The sequence below is a fragment of the Canis lupus genome, chromosome 4 (assembly GCF_048164855.1).
Source record: "Canis lupus baileyi chromosome 4, mCanLup2.hap1, whole genome shotgun sequence".
Lineage (NCBI taxonomy): Eukaryota > Metazoa > Chordata > Mammalia > Carnivora > Canidae > Canis > Canis lupus.
The window spans coordinates 66,591,420-66,607,987 of record NC_132841.1 but is presented as its reverse complement, the minus strand read 5'-3'; the positions used below and the strand labels follow the sequence as shown (position 1 = coordinate 66,607,987).

Sequence of the window (16,568 nt, the reverse complement as noted above, 5' to 3'; positions counted from 1 at the left end):
CTTCAAAATAACAACAACAATAACAGAACAAGTGGGGAGGAGCCCTGAATCTCTAAAAGTTTGTTTACACAATTGTCATTTGATATAGCACCCGCCCAACTCTTCCTCATAAATAGCAGTGGCAGGGCACTATGACTTGGGGACGAAACAGCCAGCTTCAGACAGGTGTCGAGCCTCTCTCCCGTCACCACAGATTTGGCACACATGACTCATGCCTTGACAACCATGAGCTAAAGACTGACCTAATCTCAGATTTATCAATAACTTTCACCAACCAAAGAGTATTTACACTTCAGCATATGTTTTAACTCACTTTTAAAATTACTTCCTCTTTACAAAATATACTGGCACATTCCCCATTCCCAGAATATGTGCAAAAAATGGAAAATATGCAAACACACAGTATGTGTATGAAATTCATTCTGCCAAGTTTTTTCCATTACTCCAAGCTCAAACACCTTTGGCCTTTTGTCTTATCACCTCCACACCAAACTTAGTGTGTCCTTAATTTGATTATTCCTTAGAGGTTTGTTGGCATTAATCACTTGAGGTGCTTATTGATGTTCAGATTCCTGTGTGTGTACCACTGACCAGTCCTTCCAGAATAGGACTCTTATCATTCGCATTTTAAGCAAGCACCCTAGTACGTTCTGATCACGTGGTTCATAGGTCCAACTCTGAGAAATACTTAACATTGCCTATTACTACTAGCTCTTTCAAATTTGGCCTTTCTTACTCTTTTTGCTCCAAATATCTTTTCTGTGTACTTATTAGAAGGAATCTTATTTATATTACGTGCTACCTCTCAAACCGGAACTCACAATCAGCCATTCTATTGCTAAGAATGTTTCAGGAGCCTTCTGTAGATTTGTATGGACCTCTGCTATTTGCCTGGTCTCAGAGACTACAAGTAAACATTTCTGAATGCTTCCAGGGATGGTAAGATTGATCCTCACCGCTAGCAAACTCATTCTGCTCAAGATAATTGTGGATCGGATCCTTTACCCAGTTCCCTTGCATGAGAGCCCTATTCATATTTGCAACCACATTTCCCAATATCACCACCATAACCTCTCCTCAAATTACTTTAGCCCCAGCACTCAGTTAACAGTGAGTGTGAAGGAGAAAAAGGAGTGAGCTTTATCACACTCCAACTTAGGAGATGTCACTGTCAGCCTCAGCTTGGAAAAAAAGCCCCATTGCTTTAAGACATAATAACAAAAACATTTATCTACTGTCTGCAATTTCATACCCCTATTGCTGGGAGAGAAACTAATTTTCTTTTTTTTTTTTTTTGAGGTTTTATTTACTTACGCATGAGAGACACACAGAGAGGGGCAGAGACATAGGTAGAGGGAAAAGCAGGCTTCCTGCAGGGAGCCTGATGCAGGACTAATTTTCTATAAGAGGAAATGCCAGCTTTAGAATCATGCTTTTTTCCAGGCTTTAAAACTTTAAGTGATATAAACAGTCATGATAATACATTTTAGGAGAGTTGCCCCATTATGGAAACATCTTGTGATGTGAAAAGCTGAAACTAAGATGTTATGTGAATTTTATCCACAGCAACAGAGGAAAGAGGATGCAGAGTATAGTTTCAAAGAGAGCAAATATGGCTTCAACATATTGAGACATTGAAATATTTTGCAGAGTACCACTTACTTAATTATATTAATTATCCATTTATTAAATAGCTCTTCTATCACCTTTAGCTCTAAGAGGGCCTTTTTAAGTTGGAACAGTTCCCCTGGATTTAGTATGTACCTTCAGGAGTGCGGCTCTTGGGCCAATGAGGAAGAGAACAGATACTCTTTATTGAATATATAACCAAGTGAAAAATCAGACCACAGTTCTGCATCAATCAAAGCCCTTCTTCTGCTCTTGCAGGGCCCAGCAATCAAAGAACTAAACTATATTTTTTAAACAATGTTTTACAGATACAGAGTCATTTAAACTCATCATCAATTTAGATTCAACTAAAATTTGAGCTTCTATTATAAGCTTAATGGTTGGATATTTTTACAGAAGTTCTTTTAATCTTCATTGATCAGATGAAGAATCTAGTCACCTATCTCAGACACTCAACAGGTGGATAAAGTGTTTGCACTTACATCTAAATTAATGCTTAGTACTTTTCATGATAAGATACTGTTTTGGGGGGGCACCTGGTTGGCTCAATCGGTTAAGGGTCTGACTCTTGATTTCAGCTCAGGTCATGATCTCAGGGTCTTAAGATCAAGCCCCACATCAAGCTCTGCACTGGGCCTGGAGCCTGCTTAAGATTTTCTCTCTCCCTCTGTCCTTCTTCAATCTCTAAAATAATAAATAAATAAATCTTTAAAAAAAAAAGATACTGCTTTTGCCAAATTATCCTTAATTTGGGCCACATAAAATGGTCATGGTTGACTGTATTAGTTTCTTAGGGTTGCTGTAACAAATTACCACAATGTTGGTGCTTAAAGCAATAGAAATTTATTTCCTAACAGTTTTGGGGACCAGAAGTCCAATATCAGTTTCACTGGGTTGAAATTAAAATGTTGGCAGGAGGCAGCCCTGGTAGCTCAGCGGTTTAGCGCTGCCTTCAGCCCAGGGCATGATCCTGGAGACCTGGGATCGAGTCTCATGTCAGGCTCCCTGCATGGAGCCTGCTTCTCCCTCTGCCTGTGTCTGTGCCCCTCTCTCTGTGTGTGTCTCTCATCAATAAATAAATAACATCTTTTGAAAAAAATGTTGGCGGGGTCATATTCCTTCTGAAGGCTCTCTAGGGGAGAAATTATTCATTGCCTCTTCCAGATTCTTGAGCCACATTCCTTGGCTCATGGCCCTTCCTTCATCTTCAAAGCCAATAGTATAGCATCTTCAAATCTTCTCTCTGCTTCTATCATCAAATTACCCTCTGCCTTCTGTGTGTATGTCCAATCTCCCTCTGCCTTTATTTTATAGACATTTCTGATGGTAGTTAGAGCCTACTTGGATAATTCAGGGTAATGTCCTCATCTCAAAATTCTTAATCACAGCTGCAAAAACACTATAATAACATCCAGAGGTTCCAGGGGTTAGGTCCCAGTATCTTTGGATGACCGTTAATGACCATTATTCAGAATACTATACCACCTCTGGACCTGCAAAATTCACATCCATTGCATAAGTAAACTCTATCTGGACATCCCTCAGGGTTTACACACAGCATAAACTCCCCTCTAAATTATCATTTAATGGGGCAGCCTGGGTGGCTCAGCGGTTTAGCGCTGCCTTCAGCCTAGGGTGTGATCCTGGAGACCTGGGATTGAGTCCCATGTTGGGCTCCTTGCATGGGGCCTACTTCTCCCTCTGCCTGTCTCTCTCTCTCTCTCTCTCTCTCTCTCTCTGTGTCCCTCATGAATAAATAAAATCTTTAAAAAAAAATCTCATTTAAATATCATAGTTAAGAAATCCCAAGTCTTATCACCTACGTAATCTAAATCAGATGTGGGTAAGACTCTGGGTATGATCCATCCTGAAGCAAAATTCCTCTTTATCTATGAATCTGTAAAACTAGAAAATAAAGCATCTCTTCCCAAAATACAGTGGTGGCACAGGCATAGTACAGCTGTTATAGACATTTTCATTACAAAAAAGGAAAAGTGGAAGGAAGAAAAGTGTCACCAGTCTCAACCATTTTGAAATCTAGTAGGGCAAATTCCTCTAGAATTCAGCACCTTAGAATAGTTCTCCATAGCTTGAGGGTCTTGCCTCTGGGCCTATGTTTAGGGTCTCTACCTCTATATGTATGGTTCAGCCTTCTGTGCCTAAGGCTCCTCCTGGTGATCCTGGTGATCCTTCCAGGGATTAGAACTTACCATCTTTGGGTGGCTATTATTCAGCGTATCATAGTTGTTATCTCTTAATATCAGTATGCTTGCAGAATCTGGTCCTTAATCTAGGGAATGAGCGTATTGATATAGAAATATTTTAATAATAATTTAGCTCAATGCACGCATTTCATAGATTAGGTATCTAAAGTCAAGTTAAAGTAAATGGCATGCCTAAGATTGCGCAGCAGATGTTCTAACACAACCAAGACTATGAACCACATGCTTTTACTCCTATTCTTTGCAGTACATTCTCCTTCTCTAAGTGAATTACCAAGAGTTGTTCATTTCTTAATTGTTACCAAATTACTCCAGTATCCAAGTAGAACTCTGAAACAAAAAGTATCTCACAGCCAGCACCAATTTTAAAACAGAATAAAGTCATCATTTATATCCATTGATCATAGGCAATAGTAACTTAAGGAAAATGGGAAAAATATGAAAAAGGATCCATTTCAAGGGTTACATAATATTTCAATTTAGAAGTTTGTATGAATTTAATGACTTAACATTCAATTAAATAATGATGGGTCTAACATTTTCTAATTTCTCAGAACTGTAGAATTTAGACCTGATGTAATTTTAAAAGATAAATTTACTTCAACCACATTTTTGGGGTTAGGTGTATTAATCATACTTTTCAGACCAAGTGACCGAACCCAAGAGTCTAAGTGACTTGGACCAAGGACACGCAGTTAAAAACAACCATCTTTACCTAGTAAATAAATAGGAAGGACCCATTATATACCAGACTCCGTATTGAGGGTTTGCATGTGAAGGTCAATGTGATATGTACCGTCCTTACCCCCAACAGGTTTTCTGTGTTTGAGGAAACTAGATGGGCAAACTAATCAAGCATGATAATGTGTTAAAACACTAGAGACAAAGTGTTTGGGGAATGTTCGGGAAGGCTTTCTAGAGATGACATCTAACAGGATGTTGAAAAGAAGAGTGCTAGGGACAAGGACAGAAACATCACTCCAGCCAGACCTAGTAGTGTTTGCAAGGTCTGGACATGAGGGGACAAGGCATGTCCTGGAACTAACATCAACTCAGTATGTCTACAATGGGGGGTATAGTAAGAAATGGGGTAGGGGCTTAGTAGGAAACAAATCATGAGGGCCTTACATGTTAAGGAATATAGATCTTGTTCTGAGGACATTGTGAAGAAATTAAAGTATTTAATGGGGAACTGGCTTGTGTAGATTTGTGCCATACATAGACCAAACTAGCTTAGGGTGATTTTGCCTTCGAGAGTAAATAGGGTGCTATTAATAATATGCCAGAGCAAGAGGCGCATACTGAGACTGTCTGAGCACACCAAGGCAGAAGTCACCCTAGACTGGCCTAGGTTTGAATCCTGACTCACTCATGCTAACTTGAGCATGGCACCCAAAACTTCTAGATTCAGTTTTCTCATCTAAATATAGTATGAGAGTAACAATTACCCATTTTATAAAATTTTTCTGAGAATTAACCCATGAAAACCTAAAAATGCATTATAAATGAAGTAAAGTAGTATGATAATCAATTTTCTGTCTAATCTTATGTTAGCCCATAACTTAGGGATCTTTTCAGAAAAGGAGATAATTAAAAACAACACAGTAGTCATTGCATAAAATAGTAACGAGAGCTAACACTTTGAGCTCTTCAAAGGTGCCAAGTCCTATAATCGAGGATTTCACATTTATAGTCCCAGTTCTAAGTTTACAAACTCATCCAACAGTGACGAGGTGGGTGATGTTATTATCTTCACTTAGAGTTGCAAAGATCATGACCCAGTAATTTGTCCAAGGCCACAAAGCTCCAAAGTTTTAGAGCCCTGATTCTATATCAAGAAGTTCATCTCCAAAGCTCATGGTCTTCGTTGTGGGTGCAGTTGCATTTGGTGTGTCCCATGCCTAGTTTGTTTTAAAAATATGTAAATTTTTTTTTTTTTTTTGCAAGAAAAGGAGCTGTATTTACTTTGTTTCTTTTCCTAAAAACCTAAACCAGGTAAATCTGAGATACTTTAGAACAGGAAAGACAAGGAAAAATATGCAACAGGAGCAAGTAATATTGAGTCCTCAGTAGTTGCTTTGGGAATCTGCTGAGAAATGACAAAACCCTTCCAAATGTTATGTATATTTTAAGAACTTCAGCACTAGGAACTATTTTAAATTTTTAAGTAATGATGAGTGCTAAAGATGGTGTCATTTGGTGGAGATCCTAACTACTTTTTCATGTCCCTAGTATAAAATTAGTTTTGGGTTTTTTCTGCTTTGCTGACCAAGCTAGAATTTCGATGTTTCAGTTATGTCTATTCTACTATAATTTATATACTCTTTTAAAGTATTTCTCTGGTTTCTGCTTGTTTTTCCTTTACTTCAAAAAATAAAAAAATAAGAAAGGCCAATTTTAAATGAAAACGTGTTAATGGGACACCTTGGTGGCCTCATCTGCCTTTGGCTCAGATTGTGATCCCAGGGTCCTGGGATCGAGTCCTGCATTCAGCTCCCCTCAGGGAGCCTGCTTCTCCCTCTGCGTATGTCTCGACCTCTCTCTCTGTGTCTCTTATGAATAAATAAATAAAATCTTAAAAAAAAGAAAACTATGTTAATGTAATATTTTAGCAGAAAAGTCCTCAAATACCATGGTATTTACATACCCCACTCTCACATGACAACATATTCTAGTGTATTTTCCTTTGTTTTTCTTAAGGTAGTGCTAGCCTAGATACTCTGCTCCACCCCCTTCACCTGTCCATTATTGCCTGGACACTTCATGTAAGGTTCTGTGCCCTCTTTTAGGACATTCTTACTCCTTTCTCTGTGTGTCTAGTTGAAGTTCTTATCCTTAGTGTGACTCTGTCCATGTCATTCATGGTGGCTGTTCACTTAATTTCTGTCCTGCTTCTTTGGTGGTTAGTATAAATGTCTTACATTATCTTCCAACTCCTTGTGAAAGTCTTCTGTCTATCTTTAGATTGTGAGCACTTTAGGCTACGGGCCAAAGAGGTCACAGTCATGGAATGAGAAATAAGAACTTTACAGAATTTACTAAGAGCTGAGCATCTGTGATAATCCTGGTTCAAAACTATATCATAACTTGAAGCATAGTTTGTCTCAAAGTATTTAGCCTAGAGTCACTTTTGTCTTTTTGCCTTTTCTGCAATAATCTGCTTTCCTCCATTCTCTACAGTTACCTGTTTCATCCCTGTTTGTCTTCCTTTGTTCTTTTACAATATGTCCTTGAAAATATTTGTTATCGTCTTTATTTTCAACTCTTTGCTGTCTCCTCAAATTATCTTCAATTTTCAAATATCTGCTACTAGTCTTTTAATAAATCAGACCTTTACTCTTTCCCCCTCCAAACTTTAGAACATTACAAACACTACAATTTGCAAATCCTAAATAATTTCAGGTGTTTTAATATGTCCCTTTTCTAAAAATACCAGGTGTATTCCTCATTCCTGTCTCTTTCTTTAGCTCCAATATTTTTACTTCCCACTTCAGCGAATCATCTGCTAGTTGCTTTCCTAATCTTTTCCCTTAAAACAAAGGGAAGCATCATATGTACATTTTCTTTACATAATACCCATTTAATGAGGCCTTAATTTGGCACCAAACACCATTAAGCTAGTCCATGTATTAAGTCTGACTTCTCCAAACTTCTCACCAAGCCCCAGGCTCAGTATGCCAATTCTGTACTTCTTGGAGGAGGCACCAAACACTCCTCATGCTCTTCTTACCACCTTCAAATGCCTCTAATTAACTAGGAGGTTTAGAATAGTTACTAATTGTGTTCTTTTAGAGTATACTACTTGCTTCTTCCATAGCATTTACCCTAATTTTTCATCACACAGCTCTTTGTTTATTTGGTTTGTTTTTCTTTTTTTGGTCACTGTCTTTAGAGTGAATCTCTGTCAGAGCAAAGCCAGCATCTTTTTTCAGCACTATATGTAGTGTCGTACAGTATCTGACACAAAGCAGGCACTTGATTTCTGTTGAATGAATAATCTCACTTAATCTTTACCATATAGGAAAGAGGAAGGTATTGTTAATATTGTTGTTTTACTGATAACAACTTGCTGAAGCCATACACTATTGTCTGGCAGCTCAGAGCCTCAACTACGCTACTTCTGTGTCTTCAAAACTCATTTTCAATCCAGGGCCATGCTTGTAATCACTTTTAATCAAAGCCCACACTTTTAATCCCTCTATCCTACTGCCTCTTTAGCAGGAACTCTGGACTTAGCCTTTCTTACTTTGATATTGCGGCTGCGATTACTTCTGTAGGATTCCTTTTAGATCACAGGTTCTCATTTCAGTTAATTTAACTCAAATGCCAGGGCTTGGGTTATATTTCCCTCACACCTTTCTTGTCATGTCAGCCCTTTTGCAGTGCTACTCATTAGCTTGATCTCTTTCCTGGGAGTTCCAAACCCTAGTCTCCATCATTCTAGCAAAGCATGTCTTCCTCTTTCCATAATCTGTATCTAAATACTCTGTCTTCTGCTTTTCCTCTGGTTTCTAACATTCTAATTATATGTTCTTTACTATCTCCCTTGCTTCAGCTTTATTTTTTTTCTTGTTTCAGCTTTAAAGCACTTCTGTAGTTTCATTTATCATGCTTTTGTACCATAATATGATCAATATACTCTTTTTTTCATACTTGTAGAATCACACCCTTCTACAGAGATGTTCCAAAATATGCCCTAGAAATCCGGCTTACTACATTGGTAATTAGCATTATTAATATCATCATAAATATGTCTCACTTTAGATGAGAAATAGTTTGCATATTAATATCATGTGTCACCATTTTCCCCATGTTATAAAATATTAATTTTTCTTTTAATAATTCTATCAATAAATCAAAGCAACTCAGGCTTTGGAAATATATCTACATTTATATATCTATATAATTTGAAACCAATTGTAAAAAGAAGCTTGACTTTTAATTATTATGGTAACAGAGCAATCTAACTTATATAGTCACATTCTGTATATAATAAAAATAAATTTAATTCAGCAATCAGTACAAAAAGGGGAAGAAACAAGTGAATATACATGTATGCTATTAATTCAAATTCTAACTCCCATTAGTGTCTTACTATCTTTCTAACAAAGATATGTGCATTTCTATATTTGGTCATTCTGGAGTATATATTCATGTGTATTTTACATTTTTCCCCTTTGACAACTATTATGAATGAGTAAATGGGTTTTGTTTTTATTTATTTTTTTTTAAGATTTTATTTATTTATTCATGAGAGACACACAGAGAGAGGCAGAGACAGAGACAGAGAGATAAACAGTCTCCATGAAGGGAAGCCAATGTGAGAGTTGATCCCAGGACGCGGGATCACGCCCTGAGCCAAAGGTAGACACTCAACCGCTGAACCACCCAGGGGTCCCTGGGTTTTGTTTTTAAATGCTACATTTGGGGCAGCCCGGTGGCTCAACGGTTTAGCGTCACCTTCAGTCCACTCACTTCACAGGGAGTGATCCTGGAGACCAGGGATCAAGTCCCACGTCGGGCTCCCTGCATGGAGCCTGCTTCTCCCTCTGCCTGTGTCTCTGCCTCTCTCTGTGTTTCTCAAGAATAAATAAATAAATAAAATCTTAAAAAAATGCTACATTTGGCAGGGATGTATAGAGAAGCTTTGTAATTTAAGAGAAATCATGGAAGTTGGAAATAGTAAAGATCTTTATGATTGGCATTCATCTTCTTTGAAATAAATGATGACTAAAATGGAAGAGAAATAGTTATCTGATTTCCTAAATCATCTTCACTTTAATGACAAAAGAAGTATGGAAATTGATAAAGTAGCTGTTAAGTATTACATGTATTAAAACAATTTAAAAGAAAGGTAAAGTGAACCTGCACAGAGAGTTATTGGAAACAGAATATTTAATCCGGAGGAAAAATGCAGCAAGATGGTGATTTAGTAACCAGACAATCAACATTCATTCACAGAAGGTACTTATCTGTGGTTTGCCTACTTCATTAAAGGCAGATCTCTAAGAAATTGACCCGAGTGCTGGGATAAGAGAAAATGCACTTAAGATTCAAAATGAGAAAAGACCCCTGTGGAGTATGTGGAATTTACATTGCTAAAGATTTTTATGCATAGAATATAAGCTATCTGTCTTGGATGTTGCACATCCAAAAACGTTGAGGCTGCTGGCTCTAACTATATAGTCTGGCATGCTGAGCAGTGATAATGGACACCTTTCCCTGGCTTACATGGTATTTAAAGGGTTTGGAAACCAGAGAAGGTGGGGTGGTGGGAGAAAACAAGGAAAAGAGGAAAAAGTAATGAAGGGGTTAAAGGACTGAAAAAGTATCATGGATTCACATTGCCTCAGAGTTGGGGCTATCACAAATGTCTAATATTTCAGGTGAATAAATGCCTCAAGACAGAACTATTGGAAGTTGATGAGCCTTGAATTAGACTCTATGAATATGCCAGGTTATCCTCAAACAGGGACAATGTGTCAAAAAAAGGTTAAGGATGAACTAACACGCATGTTTATCAGTAAATCATGTTTTAGTTTAGTTTGTTTAGTAAAAAAACATGTTAACACCAGGTTCTTGAAAGAAAATAGGATTATAGAAAAATGCCTTTTAAAAAGTTCTCAATTTTGCAATTAACCACTGCTACTTAGAATTAAGTTGCACTAATCCACATTACTCATAATTAAGTTATAGTTGTGGTACAATTATTAGGTTATGTTTTGTTGACATTTACTTCAAGTTGGGGATACATCAACTTAATCAATACTTTGCCTCTTCTGTTATGGTTAATTAAATGGTTCATTAATCTCTCAATGTCATCATTCACTGTAGGAAGCATGCCAAACATTTGAAAATTCCTCATTAATGATAACACACATACTGACAGATTAGATATAGGTAAAGGTGGACAGATTTAGGCTGAAGAATTATTAGGTGAACTATACAATGAGGCAATGCTTTACTGCCAGCACTATGAATCTTTCAGATGGTAATTGGATGCACGTGTTAGCAGCAGTAAAAAGTCACTGTCCAGTTGTCCACCTTACATGGGAATCTACTCTGAGTGTCTTCTTTGATTTATTGTTCCAATTAGAACACAGTGTTCAAAGAAAGAACACAACTGACCTGATTTAAAGGCAAGGGGGCCTTTAAGGCCATTATTTGGTAGATGACCTGGCTCCCTTTTAGATATCTTGAAACTTTCTATTTGTGTAAATGCTGTACTTATTAAGTATTTGGTTTTTAAATGATCCTATAAAGCATGACATTGTATATTCATTAATTCTTGATCAGAATGTCACTGATGGTTTCCCAAGATCAGGTACAATTTCTTTCACTAACTTTAAAGGCCTCTTCCTAGGTTGTCACTTGTTATATTGACTGACTGGCACAGGTAAAGGTAACAGGCACTGAAAAATAAGAGTGCCAATGATGAAAAGTAAGTATTTTTAATTGGCAAAACCAAATAACAGACACCACTAGTCAAATGGTAAATGTAAATGATCTTAAATCATTTCAATATGCCATGAAAAATAAAGATATTTCTGCATAAAGGACTTGAGACAAAACGAGGTTTGTTATTTTCTAGACTGTGACAAAGCTGTATTAAGATGACAAACATAAATCTTATGTCCATCATACTGGAAAATTAAAAGAGAACTCTAATTTCTGGGAGGGAAATGCTAATATTTTACTTATATTAAGTAAGTATCAACTATTAATGCTAACAAATGTTGGAACAGTAATACTAAAAATGTCATCTGAATTACTCTTCATTGCAAAGTTCACAGAATTAACGTTAAGATAGATTAAAATCACTTTGAACTAATACGCATGTATTATTCTTCCTTCTGAAGCATAATAAAGACATAACATTTGTACCACAATTTTGGATAAGCATACAGACATTTAAGGCTTAGGAAAGATGTAGATATTCACAGGCAGCTCATAAATGTGAGGAACATTAGCTCCATTTCAAATGAGCTGTCAACTTTTTTCCAGCATTTTGGCTTGTGGAAAGTTGGACGTTTGAACAATAAATGGCGTTCGCCTCTGCACATTAAGGTAACAGTGCAGAAATTTAAAGTGCTCCTTCATATTCTGCTATAAGTTCATTGAACACTGAAAAAAATGAACTGGAATATGCCTTTTTGCTCTGAACCAGACAGTAAAAATGCAGAAGAAAATATGCATGCGATGGGTCATTCAATAAGGCACAATTTTTCTTTTAAAGTCTGTGCTTAAACATCATTTTGAAAACACCTGTTTTTAAAGAGTGGTCCATACCTTCGCCTAATAGAACCCTAAAATACCTAAGACCTACCTAGAGATTGGGGTTTCTGAGTTCTCATACTTTAGTATTGGCATGTGATTTCTGCCAACTGTTTTCTTGGGTTTCATCTTGTAGCTTATAAATCAGGTTTGTAAAGAGGAAACTCTGTAATTGTGCATTTTTAATAGATTTATGATAAAGCCATCGGAGTGGAGAGTCCATATGGTAGAAATGCAGTAAAGGTAACAGGACAGTGTCATGTAAACATTAAAAACAGTGTCTTCCACCTTCATAAATCCTCAGTGTGCATGATTAAATGCTGCCAGTTATAAATTATACAACCAAACTCTAGAAATGACTACAGTTTAAGTAAGACACTAGAGGAAGCTTTAAGCTGTATATAGGTTTTCTTTCCAAAACACATTGTATATTTATTAGGAGATGATATTCAAGTCCCTATTTTCCTCAACAGTTACTTTCTCATGTTATTTAACTACTTACAATATGCCCTAGTCCTGATGTAAAAGTAATAATGCAAGCCTTTAATCCTAGACAGTAATTTGTCATTTGTATGTGGTGAAGTACCTTTTTGATATGCAGAGTCATTTTAAAGCTTTCTTAACAAATATAGAGCTTTAGGTCTCTAAGATTTTGCCCTTTTTAGAGTCATATATCAGAAGTTTCTGCAATAGCCCAATTTCACACTGGTATTTACAATCAAATTATTTTTATTACATGTGGGAACAATTAAACATTTTGCCCTCAGCTGTAAACAATTACTATATACAATAACATTCATGTATTTTTCTTAAACGGTCATGTATTTCTAATGCCCTCTGTTAAAAAGTTGAGATCTATGTACATGTAGTTTGTGTTTCCAAAAGCATATATATTCTCAAACAAAATATCAAAAGGGATATTTCACTTAGATAATGCATTACCATTGTCTGATACCATGTAGCCACCTGCAGTGATGATACCTTGAACATGTTTCATTTCTGTTCCTCTCTCAATTTACTACCGTCTCAGTTTGAACCTGAAGAACTATTGGTGTTCATATCAAGAAGCGATTAAGATTTTGGATAAATTGTTTTTTAGAGTTTTGGGATGTCCAATTCAAATATATTGGCATCAATGTTGCCAGTAGCAGAGGTAAAAGAAATAATATAACCAAATAGATTTAGTCTTGACCTAACTCTGTCAATTGCCAGTTGAATGACCTTGGGTAATTTACTTTTTTCAGCTTCATCTTTGAAAAAATGTGGATAGTTATAGCTAAATTATAGGACCACTATGTGTTCAATGATATATATATTTGAAGAAATAGAGCACATGCTACACAGTACATACCGATTTCTCCATTGTTTCCCAAATTCCTTTCCCACAGAGACTCCTAGGCACTGTGGCTTTCCATTTTGAGAATAGCCATTCTTGGCTCTCTCAAGTTTAGGGATACATTTTATTTTTTCACTAGACTCCCTTTTTCTACAAATGACAACCATGGGAGAAGCCCACAGTGCACTCACATCCAGAAATAAGTCTACCATTTCCAGTTGCAAGGGTACCTAACAGCTGTATCCAGCCTTTCCAGGAGGCCAGAACTGGAGCTGAGTGGTAATGTTTCAAGGGCAAAGCTCTAGATGTAAAGAATGATAAAACAAACTTAAATGAGTCTAAGCATATCTAGTGACAGATACACTGCAGCTATTCTAAATTATTCAAGCTTTCTTAGACTTGTAGAAGAAGAAACATAATTCATCTCTGCTCCTTTTATTCTATTTTCATATAATGGCATAGAAGCAAACCAAAAACCACCCCCTCCACTAAAAAAAAAAAAAAAAAAAAATTATAATCACCCAAATTGAGAAGAGTTTCTTTAACACATGTAATATTTTTAGAACCATTCAATTTCTGGGAACCAGCTTTGGAGGTAGAAGTTAAAAATGATTTTGCAATGCTTATGGGTGATTTCCTTACTTCCCCTTTGTTAGTATTTTGCTGGCAAAAAGCCAGGAAAGCAGTTGTTTAATTACCCAGGACATCCCAAACATGTAACCTCTTAGATAAGCTGTTACTGTATTTTAGCAGCAATAATACTAAGGTCAAAGTAACAAAGAAAATTAAGCTTCAAATAAGCAAACCTCAAAAGAACAGCTTTGTGTATTGAGAATAATTAATAACTTGTTTAGGAAAATGTTACTGAAAAGTGGTTTTTGGACAAGGAACTGACACTCTTCAGAAACCCTAATATTTAACAGGCTACCATTTGGTGGGCTGGCTGGCTGGTTACCCTGTAGGCATGGCAAAAGTTTGTTCACATGTAATTATGCAACATTTAGACAATATCTTAATGATACCATGTAGTTCAGCTGAATCAGTCCAGCTGGAAATTGTAGCAGTGTTCTGATTACCCAGCCACATGTGAAATTAAGGCTTTTTCAACCTCTACTTTTCACTTGCCATGTCTTGATACAGATGTTCTTGGAAAGCCTAAATTGTTTATAGCTTGACATTATTTGCCAGAGTAAGCCCCCACCCCTTTGATTTTCAACCATTGATTACAATTGCATTACTATATAAGATAGGATATTTTAACAGGGACTACTGGTATACTTTTCCTATGGAAGAGATATTATATTTTGGATGGTTGGGATAGAAATTTTCCACAATAGTTTTTATCAATAAAAATTGTATACCTTTCTCTTTTGCAGATAATTCTTACTGTAAAAATGTAATTCAATTTATACCCCTGGCAATCATTTTATTAAATAAGCACATATGATTATTATTTTAGAAAATAGTAATTTCAGTTGCATAAACAAACTAGTATAGATTGGTCTTTGTGTCACATTGTAAAGACACTTAAAATATAGCAAAATCAAATTAGTGTCGAAAAACAACAAACAAACAATTTGCTCAAGGTTAACACTTTGAAAATAAACTAAAAATACAAAGAAGAGTTTCAGTCAATGGGGTTTGTTTTGTTTGGTTTTGTTAACTCCCAGCTCACTCTTTAGCAAGTGTTTGGCTTACTTCTTCCCTGTCTACATCGACCTTCCTGGATGACACCACAACTAATTTTGTTTTAGAAGTGAACAAAGGTATTAAGTTTTAATCAACAACTATAACATCTCTACATAGTATCTAATGAATTCAGGGAATGAATGACTTTCAAACAAAAAAACCCCCACATCAATGACATTATTTCAGGCATTTTCTATGAATCAGAATGGAAAAAAAGAGGTAATGGGTTTTTTAACATCTCTATATTAAACGCAAGGTGGAATATTTTTAAATACTTTCACAATATTTTTATTACTTATAAACATATCGCTAATTTTAGTAAATGGAAGCAGTAGCTGAAGAGGAACAGAAGTTAATGTTGAATACATGTGGATCCCCAAATAAGGAATCTAAGTCTTAATTCTTATAAATCTTTATTTAAAAAAGAAAATCCTAAATTCTGATTAGCTGTCTTTCCCATTCGTACCAAATACTCTTCTGGGCCAAGGTATCTGGGAATGTCCGACCCACGTATTTAAGTTAGTTGGCAAGAAATTCCCAAACAACTGACACATAAAGGTCCCTTTAAAAGGTAACTTAGGAAAGACCATTGAGATAATGCTAAATGGTCATTAAAGATGTTTAAATGTCATTGTCTACTGTCTTCAGTGTGCCATTACATAGCCTCGGGATCCTTTCAAAAAGCCATCAATAGAGGGTGAATAAGTCTCACCACTTGAAAAGTAACTAGGAAAGGAAACCAACAGAGTAATCTGGCTTTGCTGGACTGATTCAAGAGACACAATATCCACCCCTCCTCTTCTAGTTCTCCCTCCCCCTACCCAGCCCACACCCCTGCAAGAAAGAAAGAAGAGAAAGAGCTAAAGAAGGAAAGAGAGAAAGGAAAATGGAAAGAAATCTAGGGATGGGGCTTGGGGGGGGGGGGGTGAGGTGGAGGGGGGGAGGCAGCATAATTTATCCTGAGCAGAAAACTTCATCCAATGGGGACAAACTTATAGCCATGGAAACAGACTTATGACTCTTACTTTGAAAATAAAAGAATGACAATGAAATTTGTGTGAGGTCTGTGTGAATCCAGTCCCAGATGTTTACAATGCTGTAGTAGTGTGGCTCTGCAATATGAGAGGTTTCAGAAGAGAGGAGTACAACGGGACACCACAAAGCAGCGCATATGCCATTGACAATGCAGACATGAGCATCATGTTACCAAGAGAGAAGGCAGGCAGAAGACAAATAGCAGCGCTGGTGCCTGAAAAGCTAACTTCATGGGCTGCGATCACTCAAACCAACATGAGGGGTCAAGAAAAAAAAAAAAAAATCAAAACCAGAAAAATGTTTGCACTCCTGTCCAGATAGGTAGTAGGGTAAAGAGGTGGGGGGTGGGGAGCCCGAGGAATTGACTTTTCTTCCTTAAATAA

At 36.6% G+C, this 16,568-nt stretch overlaps 1 protein-coding gene across 1 annotated transcript in view; it reads right to left on the bottom strand.

Annotated features, from left to right (window-relative positions):
• The window catches only part of FGF10 (fibroblast growth factor 10), a 79,876-nt gene that overhangs the window by 61,727 nt on the left and 1,581 nt on the right, over window positions 1-16,568 (bottom strand). The window lies entirely within an intron of this gene.